The sequence below is a fragment of the Balaenoptera musculus genome, chromosome 11 (assembly GCF_009873245.2).
Source record: "Balaenoptera musculus isolate JJ_BM4_2016_0621 chromosome 11, mBalMus1.pri.v3, whole genome shotgun sequence".
NCBI classification, from domain to species: domain Eukaryota; kingdom Metazoa; phylum Chordata; class Mammalia; order Artiodactyla; family Balaenopteridae; genus Balaenoptera; species Balaenoptera musculus.
This window is the reverse complement of record NC_045795.1, coordinates 10639547-10657607: the sequence shown is the minus strand read 5'-3', so window position 1 is coordinate 10657607 and position 18061 is coordinate 10639547. Positions and strand designations below refer to the sequence as shown.

At 46.7% G+C, this 18061-nt stretch overlaps 1 long non-coding RNA gene across 1 annotated transcript in view; it reads right to left on the bottom strand.

Annotated features, from left to right (window-relative positions):
* The window catches only part of LOC118903041, a 102000-nt gene extending 88076 nt beyond the window's left edge, over positions 1-13924 (bottom strand). The window contains exons 1-2 of the long non-coding RNA XR_005021699.1: positions 13807-13924; positions 11552-11742 (exon numbers count right to left, since the gene is read on the bottom strand). This is a non-coding gene — a long non-coding RNA (uncharacterized LOC118903041). The remainder of the gene's footprint in view (positions 1-11551; positions 11743-13806) is intronic.
* Between the last annotated feature and the right edge of the window lie 4137 nt (positions 13925-18061).

Here is an 18061-nt window from a genome sequence, read left to right as displayed (position 1 = left end):
GTAACTTAGGGAGAAAAAGACCTTGTTTTTGTGAAGACGCTGAGTTGGAGTTCTTTGTTACTGCAGCATAACTAAACCTCAGCTGACTGCTACAAGTATATACCTGTATTTTACCCACTTCAAATAGGTGGAGCCTTAGAGTAGGGTCATTTCTTTCTCACAAATCACTATAGCCTGACTTGGACTTGCATAAAGGACCTGAAGAAAACTTTATTGGCATTTTGAAGATTTCTTAAGATCTCAGGTGATCACTATGTTCTCTCCAGTTTTTGTGACACTTTGGGGATTTTTCTAATCCAGAAAATCTCCGAGGTGAAATCTCATTTGTGACCTTCCTCTTCAAAATCTTAACCTGGGGCAGGAATACAGACTATTTCCCCATCCTCTTGAAAATAGTAAGCTCAGTTTTGAATAACAACCTGTTGACACAAGAAGGTGGTGAAGAGAGATTTCTGGAATGCTGTGCCTGCCAGCAGACTGAGTGACGCTAGGGGAGATGGGCTGATCTCAAGTATCCCAGCTTGCCTCCCAGATCCTGGGCTGAATACTGATGAGGACTTTCAATAGCTTATCATTTCAGAGAGTGTCCTGGAGTTACTTAGAGATCTTCCTAAAGGTGAATACACATCACATACTTTGTAATTCCCCAGCTTAAAGGTCCCCAGTGGTTTACCAATGCACTGATAATAACAATCTAAATTCCTTCCCACAACCTGCAAGGTTCGGCATAAACTGGCCCCTGCCTGGCTCTCTCCCCCACGGCCAGCCTTTCTCCTCCTTTGTTCTCTCTTCTCCATCCCTACTGGTTTCCTTTCAGTTTCCCAAACACATGGAAATCTTTCCTATGTTACAGACTATGCAATTGCTGTTTCTTCCTCTTAGAACTTTCCTGATCCTTCTCTTGTTTGATTTTCCAAAGCATAGAAGACCCTGCCTGAATAGCTGGGGCTCTCCTGAGGAAGGGCATTCTGAACATCAGGCTCTCAGCAGCTCACATGCTTATCAGCTCTCAGGATAGACAGTAAAGCAGAGAAGAGGGTCGGGGAAGCCCTCTCCACCCTCGCTCAGGTTTTCTCAAACCCTTGCCTGTAGGTTACCACCACGCCTGCTCTGAAAAGGCCTGACCGATGCCGATGCAAACCACCTCATGAATCGGAGGTGCCAGCTCCGATTAATATCACTAATACCCCTCTTTGTTTTCCACCTTTTCTGGCCCTTCCCAATTCAGTTTTCCCCCATATTGCTGTCTAGTACTGTCTATATCACCAAAATGAGAGATCTGCAACCAAAAAGCAAATCTTTTTACGGTGGTGAGTATCTTCCTTTGTAAGATGATCGTATCTTCCTTTAAGTGGCTGGAATTACCACCAGCATAGTTTCTCTTGCATAATAGGTCTACCCTGAAGTGTAGCTATTTTAAGCCATCCATATGATTGTTGTCACTCTTTGTTCCCTAACACCTACATGGATCCTATTATAAGTATCTTGGTTTCCTTTATTTCTGCAGGTCCTCACTCCAAGGGGGAAAAAAAGATGAACTATTTTATTTCTTTCATTTAATTTTCCAGACGCCTGGGGAACCGTGCTTAGAGAAATCCAAACAGAAGAAGAAAAAAGAGTGCTGTTGAAAGACGATCGGCCCCAATGCCTTTACTTGGCTTTAGAGAAAAGAAAAAATGCTTCAGTGGGCAGTGGTCCATTTGAAAGGACAGAAGATAAATCTCTTTTTTTCTGTGATGGTCTCCTTTACAGCCCACAATGCTTCTGTCTACATTTTGCAAGGGGGTATCCCATGAAGCAATATGCATATGTACTTACACATACACACATACACACACATACACACATACACACACACTCCCATGTGTATGCAAGCCAAAGAATGGAAGGGCTTCTTCTGTGAGCTGGCAATAAACCTCTATACAGAGAAATACAGTGATAATGCCTGTAAGGGACTAAGCAAATACTTCATTCCTGATTATTATCCAAAACTTGAGATGTCTTGTACTCTTTTCTAAAATTTTGCCATCCTCGGCATTATCTCAATTTTATGTACTCTGAACCTTCCAATTCATTACAAACAATAGAAAAATATTACTATCACTAACAACAAAAGACAGCATTCTGACTGCTTGTTATGCTATGTGCCAGATACTAAATGATTCATGTGAATTTTATGATATAATTTTTAAAATAGCCCTTTGAGTTAGATATGATTGCTGTCATGTTGCTGTTATTATTATTATTATTACCATTTTCCAGATTATGAAATCAAGGCTTTGTGATTTAAATAACTTGTGCTTGAGTTTCAAATCCCAGTCACCTGACTCCAGGGCCCAAGCTTTTAGATAGACACCGGTGTTGTCTCGCTATGGAAACCACGTGGCAGAACAGAAAGCAAAAGAGCAGAAAATTCACCATTTAAGCAGTAAACCATTTTACCTAATAAACCCAGTCCTACCTAGCAGGATCTCCCCCTCTCACTGCAATATAAACTGGGACAAGCTCCCAAAGTTCTTTTCTCATTTCTCAGTTACTCTGCAGCCACATTACGTCACAGGAGCCCCTATCCATAGGAGCAATCTGTAAGTGGCTCAGCCTCATAATGAAATCCTTTGGGTAATCCCCTAAAACTCACTGGCTGGAATCCAAGAAGGAAACTTCGAATACCAAATTCTACTCTAAATGAAAAAAACATTTTAGTAAGGACCTAGAATATTTATAGTAGGTGTGAATATCCCTCTTCCCACTTACAAAAGTGATAGAAATTCTGGATGAGATATTGCCACCAAGGCAGAGAATCTTCTCCCTATCAGTATCGGGAACCAAAGAAATGCCGTGATATATTGGAGGGGAACAGCGTGGAAACAGCACGTCAGAAAAGACCTCATGAAATACTCGCCTAGAAAAAGGCAGTCTCCACACACCCATAGCCCAGGCTTGAAATCATTTATATTTGATATCCACATAGCGGAGAGCACAGAACTCAGCTCTAAACACTAGAGAAACAGAAACATGTTGCTTGGGGGGAGTGCGATGCGACAGCCAGGCCCGGGATCGACGCTAACGGGGTCAGACACCTGCGCGATCGGCCGCGAGAATCACAGCCCGCACGGGGCTCCTGGCAGCCTCCCGGAAAATGTGACACATAGCCGGGCGGCCCACCCTGGGACATACCCGTGTACACGGAGATGTGACTCTGACTAGTGCGTGTATTAATTATTTCCAAGGCCTGGCAATAACTCTTAGGGTTTCCGTAGCAGACTATCCAGGGCAGCGCTCTGAGCTCTGCAAGACGAGGCATGCGGAGCTGTGGGAATTTTCCCACGTGTGGCCCCAGGGTTCCCCCCAGCAGCCACCCCTCATTTCTTTAGCCACAGGTAAATAACGTCCAAAACAGGGCTGAAAATGGAATGATTCACTCACTCCCTTGAAGGGCTCCCCAAACATACACCCATCTCTACAGTTGTCCCAGCACACCACAATCTCGCCCCTCTCGCCCCATGCAGTTTTCTTCCATCTACCCTAGAGGGACACTCCGCCCCAAGAACATATATCTGCACCTACTTCTATAGCACACGTCCGCCCGTGTTTTCCTCCCTCCTGGCCTCTGCAAATGCTTTCTCCAGGCCTGGAATGCTCTTAACCCCTCCCCCTATACTCACACCCCAGCCCTTCTTCAGAGCCCATCGGACCCTGGAATCTGCTTGCCTGTCTGTCCTCATCCCACTCACCCCCTCTCACCCCTGGGTTGTGGGAGGTGACTGTGATTAAAAAGAGAGAGCTTTGTTGTCTCGTGGATGCTCGTCTCTGAAGACTGGTGAGCCTACGTCAAATGCAAAGATGCTCAGTGGGGGACCAGTGGGTGTCAGAACCCCTGCTGCCCATCCACATAGAGCTTGCAGCATCTCCACCTCTGGACCATTCTAGGTACTGGCAGGATGGCACAGACCCTGAGGAGAGACTGGGGGCATAAAAAAGAGAGGTGGGGAGAGCAGAGAAAGTGGGGGCTCATCTGAGGCTGCTCTAAGTCAATCAGAGGGTGACCAATGGGGAAAGCAGAGAACTGTCTCACACCTTCTAGAACGCTGTGTGTCTGAGAGCGCCTATCAGTAAGATTATTTTCTTGCTCCCTACGTGGTCTTTTAGACATGGTAAGATAACGGTAGAGTTCCAGAAGATGCTTATCTGCAGCAGCGTCCTTGACCCCACCTGGTTCCGTACTTTTCCAGGGCTCACTATTGGTCCTGCACACATTTTCCCTTAAATAAAGATTTGCTGCTTGCTTGATGTGTGTATGCCTTTTCTTCTGAATGAATTTCTAAGTTCCCACAGTGAATTTCTTGTATCCCACAGCCTGGAACTTAAGTATGTGCTCAGTTTATATAATCATATAATCTCTAATAAGATGTCGTTTTGTAATTTCTTCCTCTGTTATTGTATTATGTAAAAACAGCAGGGTGGATTTTCAGCCACTCCATGGAATTTTTTTTCTGGGCAGTGGAGAGTGTAAAACAACATGAATTTATTACCGTAGAGTTCTGGAAGTCAGAGGTCTGAAATGGTTCTTACTGGGCTAAAATCAAGGTGTTGGCACTCCTGGAATCTCTAGGGGAGAATCTGTTTCCTGGCCCTTTCCAGTTGCTGGACGCTGCCCACTTTCCTTGGCTCATGGCCCCTTTTTCCATCTTCAAAGCCAGCAGCATAGCTTCCTCAAATCCACATCCAATTCTGACTCTCATGCATACGGAACCTGGTATATGGGTCACATCTGGATAATCTAGGATCATCTCCCCATCTCAAGATCCTCAACTTAATTACAACCACATAATTCCTTCTACCACATGCACAGGTCCCAGGCATTAGGACACACATCTTGGGGTGGGGTGAGGGACTCATTTTTCTGCCTGCTGCAATGTAGGAGCTATTATTACTCCCAGACCCGAAGGGGAAGAAAAGGGAATGGTTTCCCAAACCCAGAATGAGTTATGGTGGTGGGGAGGTCTAAACGGGGACCCGTGATGGTAATAAATACCAGACCCAATCCCTTCCTACTTTGCAGAGTGTTTTTGAGATGGGCTCATTTAAAGTAGAAGCTACACAACATACAAATAAACTTAACTTTAGGGGTCTTGGGTGGAGAAAGAGAGAGGCCAGCTGAAGGAGGTGACACTCTAACACAGTGGAGAAAGTAAGAGCCCAGACTCTGGAGCCAGACTGCCTGGGTTCAAATCCCGGTGTTACCATTTACTGGCTAGGTGACTTCAGACAAATCACGCCAGCCCTCTGTGGCCCCATCGGTAAAACAGGCATGATGATAAGAACATCTAGCTCACAGAGAATTTAATGAAATTGTATTTGTGGAACTCTTAGCATGGCTAATAGTGAGCGCTATTGTTATTCTTGTTTAAGAGGTTGCAAGTGGATTTCAGTGAAAAGCCTCTCCATGCTGCAGACAGGGAAAACAAAAATGGTTTCCAAGGGAAGTTACAAGGTCAAGCACTCAGAACCACAGGTCCTGATCTTCAGACAACCTGTCTTTCACAGCGGGCAACTCGATGAGGACTTCCTCCAGACCAAGCAGGATTTACATATTTAACACGCACGTATGGAAAGGCCAGCTAGTGCTCAAAATATACCTGTCGAATGAAAGCAACAGCTCTGTGATGGATTTTAAATGTGTTCAGAAAGTCTTTGATGCACCTCCCTTCCAGAAGTGAAGGCTAATTCTCTTCCCCTGGGGTACTGGCTGGATTTAGGGATTTTTCTAATGAATAGAATAAAGCAGAAGTGACGGTGTGTAACTTTGGAGACTACATCATAAAAGGCACTGCAAGGTCCTCCCTGTTCCTTCTCTTGGGTCACTCACTCTGGGGGAAATAAATGGCCACATCGTGAGGACACTCAAGCAGCCTATGGAGAGACCCACAGAGGGAGAAACTGAGGCCTCCTGCCCACAGCTGTGTGAGAGCACCATCTTGAACGCAGATCTTCCAGCCCCAGCAAACCTTCAGATGAATACAGCCCCTGTAGCATCCTGACTGCAGCCTCAAGAGAGACTCTGAGCCAGACCACTCAGCTAAGCCATGCCCAGAATCCTGACCCTCAGAAACTAAGAGTAATGTTTGTTGTCTTAAATCCCTAAGTTTAGAGGTAATTTGTTATGCAGCAGTAAAAAACAGTAAAGCTCTTTTGTTGATAAGACATCAAACAAACACTCTGATTCTTTCACCAGCAGCATCTTGAAACATGTTTCAACGTCATGCATATATGACTGATTATACATAGCAGGCAGTGAACCTGAATCCTTTGGAGTTTATAAAGGTATTTTCGACTTGTGCATGTGTACTGCCCAGAGACCTGGGGGTACATCTAGGACGTTCTCTTTGTACAGTCTTCCTTCTGATACGCAGACATGCCTTGGGATGGTGCTGGTGTAGTAGCCCTGTTACTACATTTCGCCAGCAGACACTTTTTCATCTTTGAAGGTCCTATCAAGGACTTCAGAAAATCTCCCTCATTCACTTTTAAATAAATCCCTAATTTAACAAGACCTAACTGTCATTCTCTGGCAATGTCTCACATACACGGGCCCACAAACTTACCAAGGGCTGCAGTTCATTCACTCAGCATTAATTAATTACTGATAACGAGTTAATTACTAATGGACGCACCAGGCACCAATCTTTACAAAGATGAAAAGGCATGGCCTGTGCCCTCAAGAACCTTCAGGAAAATCACTATTACATAGTCATGTACAACCATTTTGGAGTAGCATTCCAAGACCCCTGGAGGAGGGTAGGGAGACCGCGTGGGCTTTCAAGAAGAGAGAATGTTTGCGCAGACTCAATTCTAACTTTTGAAAAGGATTTTTGTAGCAGCTTCAGGATCCCCCTATCCTGGCCCTGAGTGGAAAACCAGAAGAACACAGAGCGTGGTGTTTCTGATCTGCAGTATTACACAACGCCTGGTGGAGTATTCAAGTTCAACAAAAGCACCAGACAATAAAAACTGTAATCCAGGATGTCAGCATCAGCCCTGAACACCCCCTTGGTTCCTGTGAAAGGCTGAAGCCAAGTGCTCAGTGCTGGGCAGGGCGGAAGCACAGACATCTTCTCCTCGACAAGCTTTGTTCCAGGTCAGTCTGAAAGGTACACCAGGCTGCCCCAGCTCAGAGGCTGGCAGAACCCACATAACACGTGGAATTATGTATCAGTAAGAGACTTCCAGAGTGTTTATTCACTTCCCAGATTCACTTCTCAGGTATGGGATTGAGAGGATTTCCCCACGGGATATGCAGAGATTAGCGTGCAGCGAAAATGCTTTTGCAACAAATGCGCCTACTAATCAGGTCCTGGTTTTCGCATTCTAGCAGAACGTGCTTGCTGCCCTTCGCTGGCATTTCTGGCAAGAACAAACATCCACGCTGACAAACAAAGCAAGCCGAAGTGTGGACGTCTCTCTATCACACTGAAGAGCAGCTGTCACTTTTTCAAAGCCCACGGGCATGTGTTAATATTATGTTAGATACGTACATTTAAGATGAAACGACTTTAGGTCTCCCCGAGCCTAGGAGACCTGAATGAGAAGGGAAAATACCTTCCCCCCCACTGCTTTGTCTACCTGGAGTCATCATTAGATGATTTCCAGAAGCTTCTCAAGCCCGTGCTGGGTCAAAGGAATGTGTTCATTAAGAATCCGCCCCGGGCTTCCCTGGTGGCGCAGTGGTTGAGAATCTGACTGCCAATGCAGGGGACACGGGTTCGAGCCCTGATCTGGGAAGATCCCACATGCCGCGGAGCGACTGGGCCCGTGAGCCACAATTACTGAGCCTGCGTGTCTGGAGCCTGTGCTCCGCAACAAGAGAGGCCGCGATAGTGAGAGGCCCGCGCACCGCGATGAAGAGTGGCCCCCGCTTGCCGCAACTAGAGAAAGCCCTCGCACAGAAACGAAGACCCAACACAGTCAAAAATAAATTAAAAAAAAAAAAAAAAAAAGAATCTGCCCCATTGGAGCTTAAAAATGCAGCTGAAGGCTCACGGGTCTCTTGAAGGGCAAGCAGAGAGCATGGCCGAGGCCGCTCCAGAGAGCTTCTTATATAAGCCTCTCTCACTGCCTCTACAGTGAGGCCAAAGCAACCAGACGAACAGCGAAAAACATCACCCCCTCATCTGCTCTGTTCTTTGCCAAACATCTGGTGTTACATAATAAGCCACTGGGGTCGTTTTTCTTGCTTTCCTTTGCTCGCTTTTTAAAAATAGGCCTAACAATTAAATCTGGTTTTTAAACTCAAAATTTCATATATTTTCCATAAGCTCTTTGAGTGGACTGGTCTTGATTATTCTTGTCCATTAAAAACCCGTACAGTAATGCTCCGAGCGGAAACCTCTAAAATAAAGCTGAGAACCAAGAAGGGAACCTCTGATCCTTCCGCAGCGTCTTCAGAGGTCCGTTCCTCACGGGCAAGCAGCTCAGAACAGTAAGGAAGATAAAAACGTGCCAATGGCCGAAGCCGCCAATGACCTCCACTCTGAGGAACACTTGCTTCTGCCCAGTGGCTCAGTTTTACACAAAGGGGAATGATACCTACACCTCAAGGAATTTCTTTTTTGTTTAGTTCCTTACAATTTTTCAAAGCACCTTGAGACAGGACAATGGGCTAGAACTTGCTCTCAGGTCACAGCTGACCATAAGGTCGCCAAGTCCTTGGTCAAACACAAGGTGTGGCCATGAGGTGGGAGTCTCCAGGTTTTCTTTCTCTCCCTCCCCTCCCCCCCTCCTCATAGAACCCGCTCCGGGCCCGAGGCCAGCCTCCTTTAATTTTCCAGGAACGGGTGTGTCTTTTCCCTTCCCTGGCTATTCTCTTTTCTGCCTCCTGGTTACTCACCCAGCTCACTGACTGCCATCCACTTACCCCTAAGGAAACGAGCACGCGAGAAAATACAGTGAAACACCGTGTCTCGGGCACTGTGGCAGGAACATTCTCCTTAAGGAACATATTATCCCCTTATATTAAGTAACCTGCCTGCCAAGTAGCTGAGCTGGAATTTGAATTCAGGTCTGAGGACAGAAGTAGCCATGTAAAGTCATGGTTAAGAGCTTGGCTTTTGAAGTCAGCAGAGCTAGGTGCAAATTTGAACTTTGCCACTTAACTGTGTCACTTTTGGCAAATCATTAAATTTCTCTAAGCCTCACTTTCCTGATGTGTAAAATGGAGATAATGATAAAAGTGTCTCGACAGGGTTTTGTGATAATGAGAAAATAAAGGTAAAGTACTTGGTAGGGTGACTGGCGTGCTGGAAGTTTTCAATAATTATAAGCTATCGTTATTAGTATCCACTAGATTTGCTATATACCACTCCAGTGCACAACTTCCACAAGAACACTCGGCCTTTTGCTGTTAGGCTTTAAACAAAATACCTTAGTTAGTCTATATGTAGTAGAAAGTAACAAAAACCCAATGAAGAGTTACATAAACCATAGGGATTTTTATTCTTTGCTCAACAAGAAGTTTGAAAGTAGATGGTCCTAAGGTAGGTTTGGTGATTTAATGATACCATCGGGGAATCAGGCTCATTATGGCTGCCACAGCTCCAGACATCACATCTTCATGTGATAGAATGGAAAGGAAAAGGACAAAAACAACGTTCTCCTCATATTCTTCTCTCTTATCAGGAAGGAAAACCTTTTTCAGTTGCTTCCTGCAGACTTTACATTATATATCCTTGGTCAAAGGTGATCATATGTCTGGCAAAGGAGAATGGGATTGCCATGGCTGCATACAAACTTTTTCTATAAAGGGTCAGATAGTAAATAATTTAGTCTTTGCAAACTATATGGTCTCTGCCACAAGTAGTCAATTCTGCTGTTGAAGCATGAAAGCATCTGTAGACAGGAGGTAGACAAATGAGTGTCTGTGTTCCAATAAAATTTTATCAAAAGAGTCAGCAGCTGGATTTGGACAAGTCCTCCCTTGGACCAATCATGATTCATTGGTGGGTGTCACTTGAGTACATGGTCACCCAGATGAAAGTTGGCTTCCATTAGCAAGGAAAAAAGGAGAATGGGTGTTAGGCAAGCTATGCCTCAGGGATAGTGGTCCTATAAGACTCTGGGGAACAGGACAAATCTGAAGACGTGAGGAGCAGGATGGAACTGTCAGGAAGCTAGAGGTTACACTGATGCAGAGATGGGCAGGTGCACACTTTCAAGGCCCCCCCGCCCCCGTTGTCTACACCAGTGGTTCAAACTGCTTTGGAAGAGCCCTAGGATTCCTCAGAGGTGCCTGGGGCATGTACACAAGGGACCACAGTGAGGCAGCCAGCCGCAGGCCCCTGCCTCCGCAACTCTGGCCAGAGACCTCTTACTTTTATCTGTTCTACATACAGGCACACCTCAGAGATATTGCGGGTTCAGCTCCAAACCACTGCAATAAAGCGAGTCTTGCAATAAAACAAGTCACAGGAACTTTTTGGTTTTCCAGTGCATATAAAAGTTATGTTTATACTACTGTAGTCTATTAAGTGTGCAAAAGCATTATGCCTAAAAAAGCAGCGTATGTACCTTAATTTTAAAATACATTATTGCTAAAACATACTAACCATCATCTGAGCCTTCAGCGAGTTGTAAGCTTTGCAAGAGTAGTGTCAAAGATCACTGATCACAGATCACCGTTACAAATATAATAATTATGAAAACGTTTGAAATACTGCAAAAATTACCAAAATACGACACAGAGACATGGAGTGAACAAATGCTGTTGGAAAAATGGCACTGATAGCCTTGCTGGTAGGATTGCCACATACCTTCAATTCGTAAAAAACACAACACCTGAGAAGGGTAATAAAGTGTAGAGCGGGGGGAAAAAAAGAGTTATGCCTGTATTGCATTTCTGTTTGTGGGGCCTTTATAGGAGGGAGCAGGAGAAAATCTCTAATAAAAAAAGATAAAAGCCTAAAAGATAAAGACCTATCGACCCATAAGACATCCCTTTCTAATTATATCTCCCATGATTTTATTAAATAAACTCTGCCCCCAGGAGATGGAGGCAAGTATTTCTCAAGTTATTCCACCCTTTTCCCTTTCCTTCAACTTTGCCCCCCAGCTCATGTGCAGACCAGGACTCCCCTCTTAATTCTCCTCACACAGAAAGTTTCCCCAACATACAAGGCTCCTTGTCAGCCTAACACAATCATTTTGCATGTAACACACTTGGTGTGAAAGGGAACATAGAAGTAAAAGACACAGTCTCTTTCCTCACATTTCATAATCTGGTTGTACAGAAAGAATATAAATGAAAGTTGAGGATAAGGTGATGAGCATGGTTAGAATATATATATTTAGAAAAACAATGTGTACTTCCAAATGAGTTTTACCCTGCCTGCGTCCCTGGGAGTACATGCTCTCCAATACGGCGGCCAGGACTCACCTCCTGGGGGAATTTTCTCTTTTGGAATTACATTTAGATCCAGTTTTCAAGCCACAGAAGAAAACCAGACTCTTTCAGTTAGAGTGTCTCCTATTTCCTTTTACCAAAAGCAGTTTCTCTTACCTTGATCGCTGGCTTTTTCACTGGACTCCAAATGACTTCTGGATGGTTCCAAACATCATATTCGCCTTCAAAAACAGCTTGTCAGGATTGAAGGTATGAACAGACGTGCCTCGGGTTCTGAAGGCGATTCCTCAGAAGATGCCTCCCTCTTTCCTTAGGGTGATGGCATCTCCGCAGCCATGGCCGGACTCCTGAAAACATGACAGAGCAGGGAAGCCTCTTCAGCTGGCCCAACCCAGGAGGGGTCTCAGACTGTAACGGGTAGAGGTGGGCCTTGAATTCGGGTGAGGTTTGATTAAGAACAGGAATAAAGATTCAGAGATGGAGAAGCACTTTAATTCTACACCTGGACTCTGAAATCTCCATTCAAATCCTGGTTTTGCCATTTACTAGCTGTGGACTGTGCACTATTTACTTAACCTCTCCGGACCTCAACCTCCTCATCTATGAAATGGGAATAATAAGACTACCTCTCAAGGCTGTTGTTGAGGATTAAATGAGTTAATACAGGTAAAACACTAAATATGACGTAAATGTGTGCTGTTGTCAGTATTATTAGTCCCCGATATTAAAAAGTTTAGTCCAATCAACATAAAAAACCTGACCCTTTCATTTAAATCAGCCCTCTCTCCTTCTGCCAACTGGAAGCTGGCTTAGGTTTGGGGACTTGTGGTTGGGGGTCGGGGAACGTAGTCAGTGTTTGTTTCTTCCTCTCGGATCCTCCAATCACTGGCTGGTGGTTCAGGTCTCTCAGGGCCCAAAGAACAAAGTTCTTCAGGGAAGGCTCAGTTGTAATTAGGGGTTGGTGGCAGACATTCAGATGTTGGCTCTTTCTCTTGTGGGGTCCTTCTGTGGGGTTTTTTCCACGGTTGGAGGTTCCCTCCCATGGGCAGCCTCGGCTGGCAGGCCACCCTGCCCGCACGGGTCCTTGTTCCTACTTCTCACTGTGGCCCCGGCCCTGCCTGGGGAAATAGGTCCACTTTGCCAACAGGAAGACTAGCTGGTGATGTGTGCCTTGCCAGCTCTTGGAAGAGAGTCTGGTCCAAATACCTCCTTCTCTAGCCGCTGCAAATGGTTCTCTCTACTCTGAAGTCACCTTGGTCCCCGTGTCCCCCAGACTCCAGGAGACACCTGCAAGGTCTCCAGGTGGTTCTCTGGAGCCCTCCTTACCTATCTGAAGATAGGTGCGAAAGCACAACAGGTCGACACTTTTCTAATAAAATGTTCCCTGCTGGCCTTACCTGGGTCCTTAGCCTCCCATCGCACAGCCTGGAGTTGAGGGGTGGCACTGTCCCTCCAGCAATCCCACAGAGATGGCCTGCACCTCACTGGAGAACGTGGGCAGCAGTTAGCGGGCTCTTAGATTGTTCCGTGTTTGAGTCTGAGCAGAAACTCCAGCACGTGTGCGTAGGAGTCCCCCCCTCTATCGTCCTGTCACAGGTGGATGAATGCTAGGTTGGAGCAGCCTAGAAGCACTGTGGGAAATTCCCCGGAGGGCAGCTTAGGGGGCCCAAGGGAAGGGCTTGACTACCAGGGAATGGAATTTGGGCTTGGTGGTGTAGACAATGGGAAGCCTAGGGGTGTTTCTCTCTCCCTCTCCGTTGTAGGAAAGTGCCCCAAGTCACCATCTTGCCCTCACATCCTCTGATCTTTCTCTTTCCCGGAGTCAGGTGGCCCCAGGGAACCCTCAGAACATTTTGTTTAAAATCGAAAAGGAGTGGCAAGCACGTGCTTGTGTGTGTGTGTGAGTGTAGTGGGGGGTTGGACTGCGGTGGGGGACGTGAGACCAGCCACGAGCCAAGGAGAAAAGTGAAGGCAGAGAAAAAATTCCAGTGAGCAGAGAGAAAAGTCGGCCCTCCAACCCTCACACACTAAATGAGGACGCCGGGCGTGCAGCGGGGTCAAACGAGGTCAGAGGAGCTTTGCTCTCTGTGCGCGCCTGGAATTAAGGGCATCCCAGGACAGCTGCGGGCCGGGAGGTTCCCCGGGTCCTCCTCCACCTAGCGGGTTAGGATCCCAGGACTCGGGTGCAGGGAAGAATCCTCCGAAACGGTGGTGGTATAGGTCTTTTACCCCCCAAAAGGAGGCTGCAGATTGCTTCTCTGGAGGGGGGAGGCTCTCAAGAAGAGAGACAGAGAATAATTGTCGATGTGTTTGTGTTAATATGCCTCTTTCAGAATCAATTCCCAGTAGAGGGGCTCTGAAACAAAACAAAAAACAACAACAACAAAACACAGCTGAAAACATCAATATACCTGCTTCAGTTACAGGCCCCGAATCCTGATTCTCCGAGTGGGGGACAAAGAGAGACGCCATCGAGGCGTGCAACTCTCCCAGAGGAATCCCGAAATCGGAGCGGCGCGGGCAGCCGGCCTGGGAGCGCCCCAGGCCCGGGTGTGTCTATGTTCATTAAAACTTTTGCAGGAGGGATACGCGGGCTCCGGCCTCCCCTCGCGCCCCGCGCAGATCCCGGCCAGGGCACCAGCAGCGCGGCACTGCCACCTTGTGGGCGCCGGCCGCCCGGGCGCCGGGCGCCGAGCGCAGGCTGCAGTTGGCGGGGCGGGCGGGCGACGGCTGGGAGCCCCGCGCGTCCGGCGCCCGCAGGAACGCGCCGCGGAGCCGGAGCCGCGGGAGCCCGCGGGGGCGGGGCCGGGGGCGGGGCGCGCCGGCGCCGGTCACGTGGGTTAGCAACAGGCAGCAGCCAATGGGAGCACGAGTCAGGTGGTGCGTGCGTCCGCCGCCGCCGGAGAGGCCAGGCGGGAGTGGAGGCTTCCGTGCGCCCGGGGCTGAGTTGGGCCGGGAAAAGGCTTCCTAAAAGGGTGCGCCTCTCGGGCGGGGAGCCCCTGGCGGTGGAGGGGCGGGCGAGAGACTGAAAATAGCAGAGAGCTTTAAAATAGGACTTTCCCACTCGTAGGACCCAAAACAGTGACCCTGGAGGGCGGTGGGCGGCGGCGGGGTGGGAAGCAGAGGAAGAGCAGCAGAAACCCCGCCCCGAGCCTGGGTCCGGGTGCACCCCCTGCATCAGCCACTTGTCTTGCCAAAGCCTTGGGGCTGGAATTGCCACTTGGATCCACATAAGGGGATTAAAACAAAAAGAATAATGAGGTTCCTGGCAGTGCCCTGTCCCTGTTGGCAACTTCGCCCTGCCTGTAACAGGTAGGGAAGACACGCACGGTCTTGAAGCCCTCACGGAACCGAAGACTTAGCCCCAAGAGGCCGAAGCAGAAGAAAGTCGGGAATGGGGTCAAAAGAAAATGTCAGCTTAGTAGTTGGTTTTAATTATTATAAATGGAAAAGCCACATCCAAAAGTACATCTAATGACTTTTACCGTAATCCCACCATGTCGACATAAACCAGCCCACCCCTAAACGCAGAGAAGACCATAACACAAAATGTCAGAGGTGTATTCCAGAGCATGGGCGAACCCAGGACCAACAGAGACAAGCATGTTTTCCATCAGATTCTCGCTCTTCTGGTTTCATGGTCAAGCACACACTTGATCTCGGTAACAGGGCATTTCTCTTTCTCTGTGTGTGTGTCTCTCTCTTATTGCCTTATAATGTTCTCCTGGAAGCTCTTTTACTTCATTTTTGTTGTTTGGGAGTTCACCTCGTGTTTTCTTCCTCTGAAATGAATACAGGGCGTAGATGGCCTCAGAAGGGCATCTAATCCATTGCCCTGCCTCAAGGCACTTTGAAAGACTATAAACTGTGATACTGTTGTAAAGTGTTATTGTAGAGACAAAAATATCTCAAAACCCGCAGGATCTAGCCATTCCTATTCTTAAAGTAACTTAAGGAAAGATGTTGTACGGTACTCTTTAATAACCTACTACAAATGCTAACCACTTTGGGTAAGATATAATAAGAACTTTCTGATCCCAGGTTTTATTTGTTTCTATTTAAGCTCATTCAGGGTCAGGCTACCCCAGAGGGCAGTCGAACATCTGCCCAGCAGCTTATGGGCAGGATGTGCACTTCCCTCTGTCAGGAACAGAGATCAGTGGTGCCAGCTGCCACCGGGAACCTTGCCTGGTGCCCAGGCCCTGTGGGGATTTGCCAGGGCAGCTCTGAGAAGGAGATCCACTCTGAGTCATATTTTCTTCTTTTAGTCCAACGCTGCCAGCTGAGTTCATTGATTCACTCAGTGAACAGCCCTTGTGCATTACTGTGTGTGGAAATAAATCTACTGTACTTGATGGTTATATTTATGCAAATTTGATACAGTATTTGGTTTTTTAATGTATCATACTCTCAAGTCCTTGGCCAGGAAAGGGTTTTGAAGATGTCAAGAAGATTCAACGAATATTTATTGAGCTCTAACTAAGTGCCAGGCCTTCGTTTAGGTACTGGGGATACAGCATTGCAGCAAGGAACTTGCATAAAGAAATAGACTCATGAGGAAAGGAAGTAAGGATGGAGGCACCCGTTTCCATGGTCCAGGAGTCAGTCCCCTGCCCCACGCTAGCTGACTGTTGCTCCCTTTTATTCTGCTCCCTCAAACTCCTCTGTTTCAGCCCCACATTCTTTGGGGGGACTTCTTGAATCATGGAGTAATTAGGTCACCCACATGTTCAATATTATTAAACAATGTGACACAATAGGAAAAGTCACGGGCTGGGAATAAAAAACAACTCTACCTGGTTCCAGCCCTGGTTCTGTCACTTGATGAAATCCATACGTCTCTACAAATCTCTTAAGCTTTGAATCTTGGTTCCCACATCCCTAGAATGGGATGATTCTTGCTTTGCAACTCCACAGGGTCAAGATTCGAGGCGTCGGTTTTCTCATCTGTAAATTGAGGGGTTTGACGTAGATTTAAAGCTTGCATACTTTCTTTAGAAGTGGATTCCCCTTTTGAGATAAAATCTAACCTAAAACCCCAACATATAAAACTGATGAAGACAGGCTTGCTCTAGTGGCCCTAAGGGAGAAGGCGCAGAGTCCTACATACTCTCTTCCCCCATCCTTAGAAGGCCCTTGAGGCACCTGTGTGGGACCCTAGGGTTCCACTGAGCACAGTGTGAAACCTGCTGTGTTAGATGATTATGTTTAAAGTACCTTCCAGTCCTAAAATTCTACAAATCAGAATGTTCCAATATCGTGTGTTTCTATGATAAGATTTAACCCCCATTTTCTTCCTTCATTAATTAATATGTTGTGGGAGATAGGCACCAACTTTACTAAAACCAAAATACATTTCATTACTCTCTTCCTATCTGTGAAGTCAATCTTTCTGTCACAAAACGAAATTAGATTTTGATGAAACATCGTATCCTGTAATGAGAAGAACCCCAGACTGGGAGTGACAAGATGTGTGTGCTAACCCTGGCCTTGCCTTTAACTAGCTCCCCACCCTCGGTCAAGTCAAGGAAACTTACTAACCCAGCCAAATCAATAAAATTAAGAAGCTGGGTGACTTAGTAATCATAGGATTGCTCCTGATCATTTCTGGACTCCATGCCCTAATGAGTTTCTCTAAATTCAATAACGTTCACATTCCACCCTGCCTACAGGCCAAGTCTCTCCATCACATGCTCCTTGGTATATACACTCACTCTATTTGGAGAGGAAGGGGAGGCGGGTGGGAAAGAAGACAAATTAGGTTGTAAATGACACCATCAGGACATCGAGCTAGAAATATCCACTGAACCACTGCTGTGTTCGCCCAGGTGGTTGGAGCTCACAACGTGCCTCGACCTCAACTCACCAAGCGGGATCCACGTCTCCGTTAATAAGGGTCCTGCTAGGCACTGGATGCAGTATGGGCGTTCATGAGGGCAAACCAGAAAATCCCAGGGTTTGGGGAATGTTTCAAGGAAACAGTCTGGGTTAAGTATCCAGGACCTGGGCTTGGACCAAGAGGAAGGACCCCACAAGAGACAAGCAGTCTGATTCATTGCCTCCAAGCATGCACGTCCTGGGAAAAGGCAACAGGCCCTGCCTTGGGAAGCCAGGGAACCTCAGGGGTGGACACAAGAACAACAGCTCTGGTCAGGGCTGTGACTTGGTTATAAGTTAACTTTATGGGTCACCGAGTGTCTGGAAACAGACTATAAAAAGAAGAAAGGGTGGCCCAAGCAGCTTTGTGTCGGAAATGGCTGTGACCAGTTGCTTCTAGAAGGGAGGTGTATTGACTGCAATAAAACTTGATGGGCTCAGCACTGGTCTGTTAAGGCTGGAATCAGAAGTAAACTTTGGACCTGAGTAATAGGTATGAAGCTGTGCCTAAAAGTGGGAGCAGAGGGGATTTTTGTCCCAAGCAGTAAACAATATGGTACCCAACTGATGCACATGATCTGCCTTCTTTGTGACCTCTAATGCCATGATCCTGTCTACAGGCAGCTCTTTTAGGTTAATCTCACAGTCCACACAAATTGGTACAGTTTGACTCTCACTGTAATGGCTTTAAAAAAAACAAAACAAACAAAATAAAAACTCCTTGTTGGTCTTGGAATGGCAAAACATTTAAGGTAAAAATAAATAAAAACATCAGCCTCGGAGACTTGC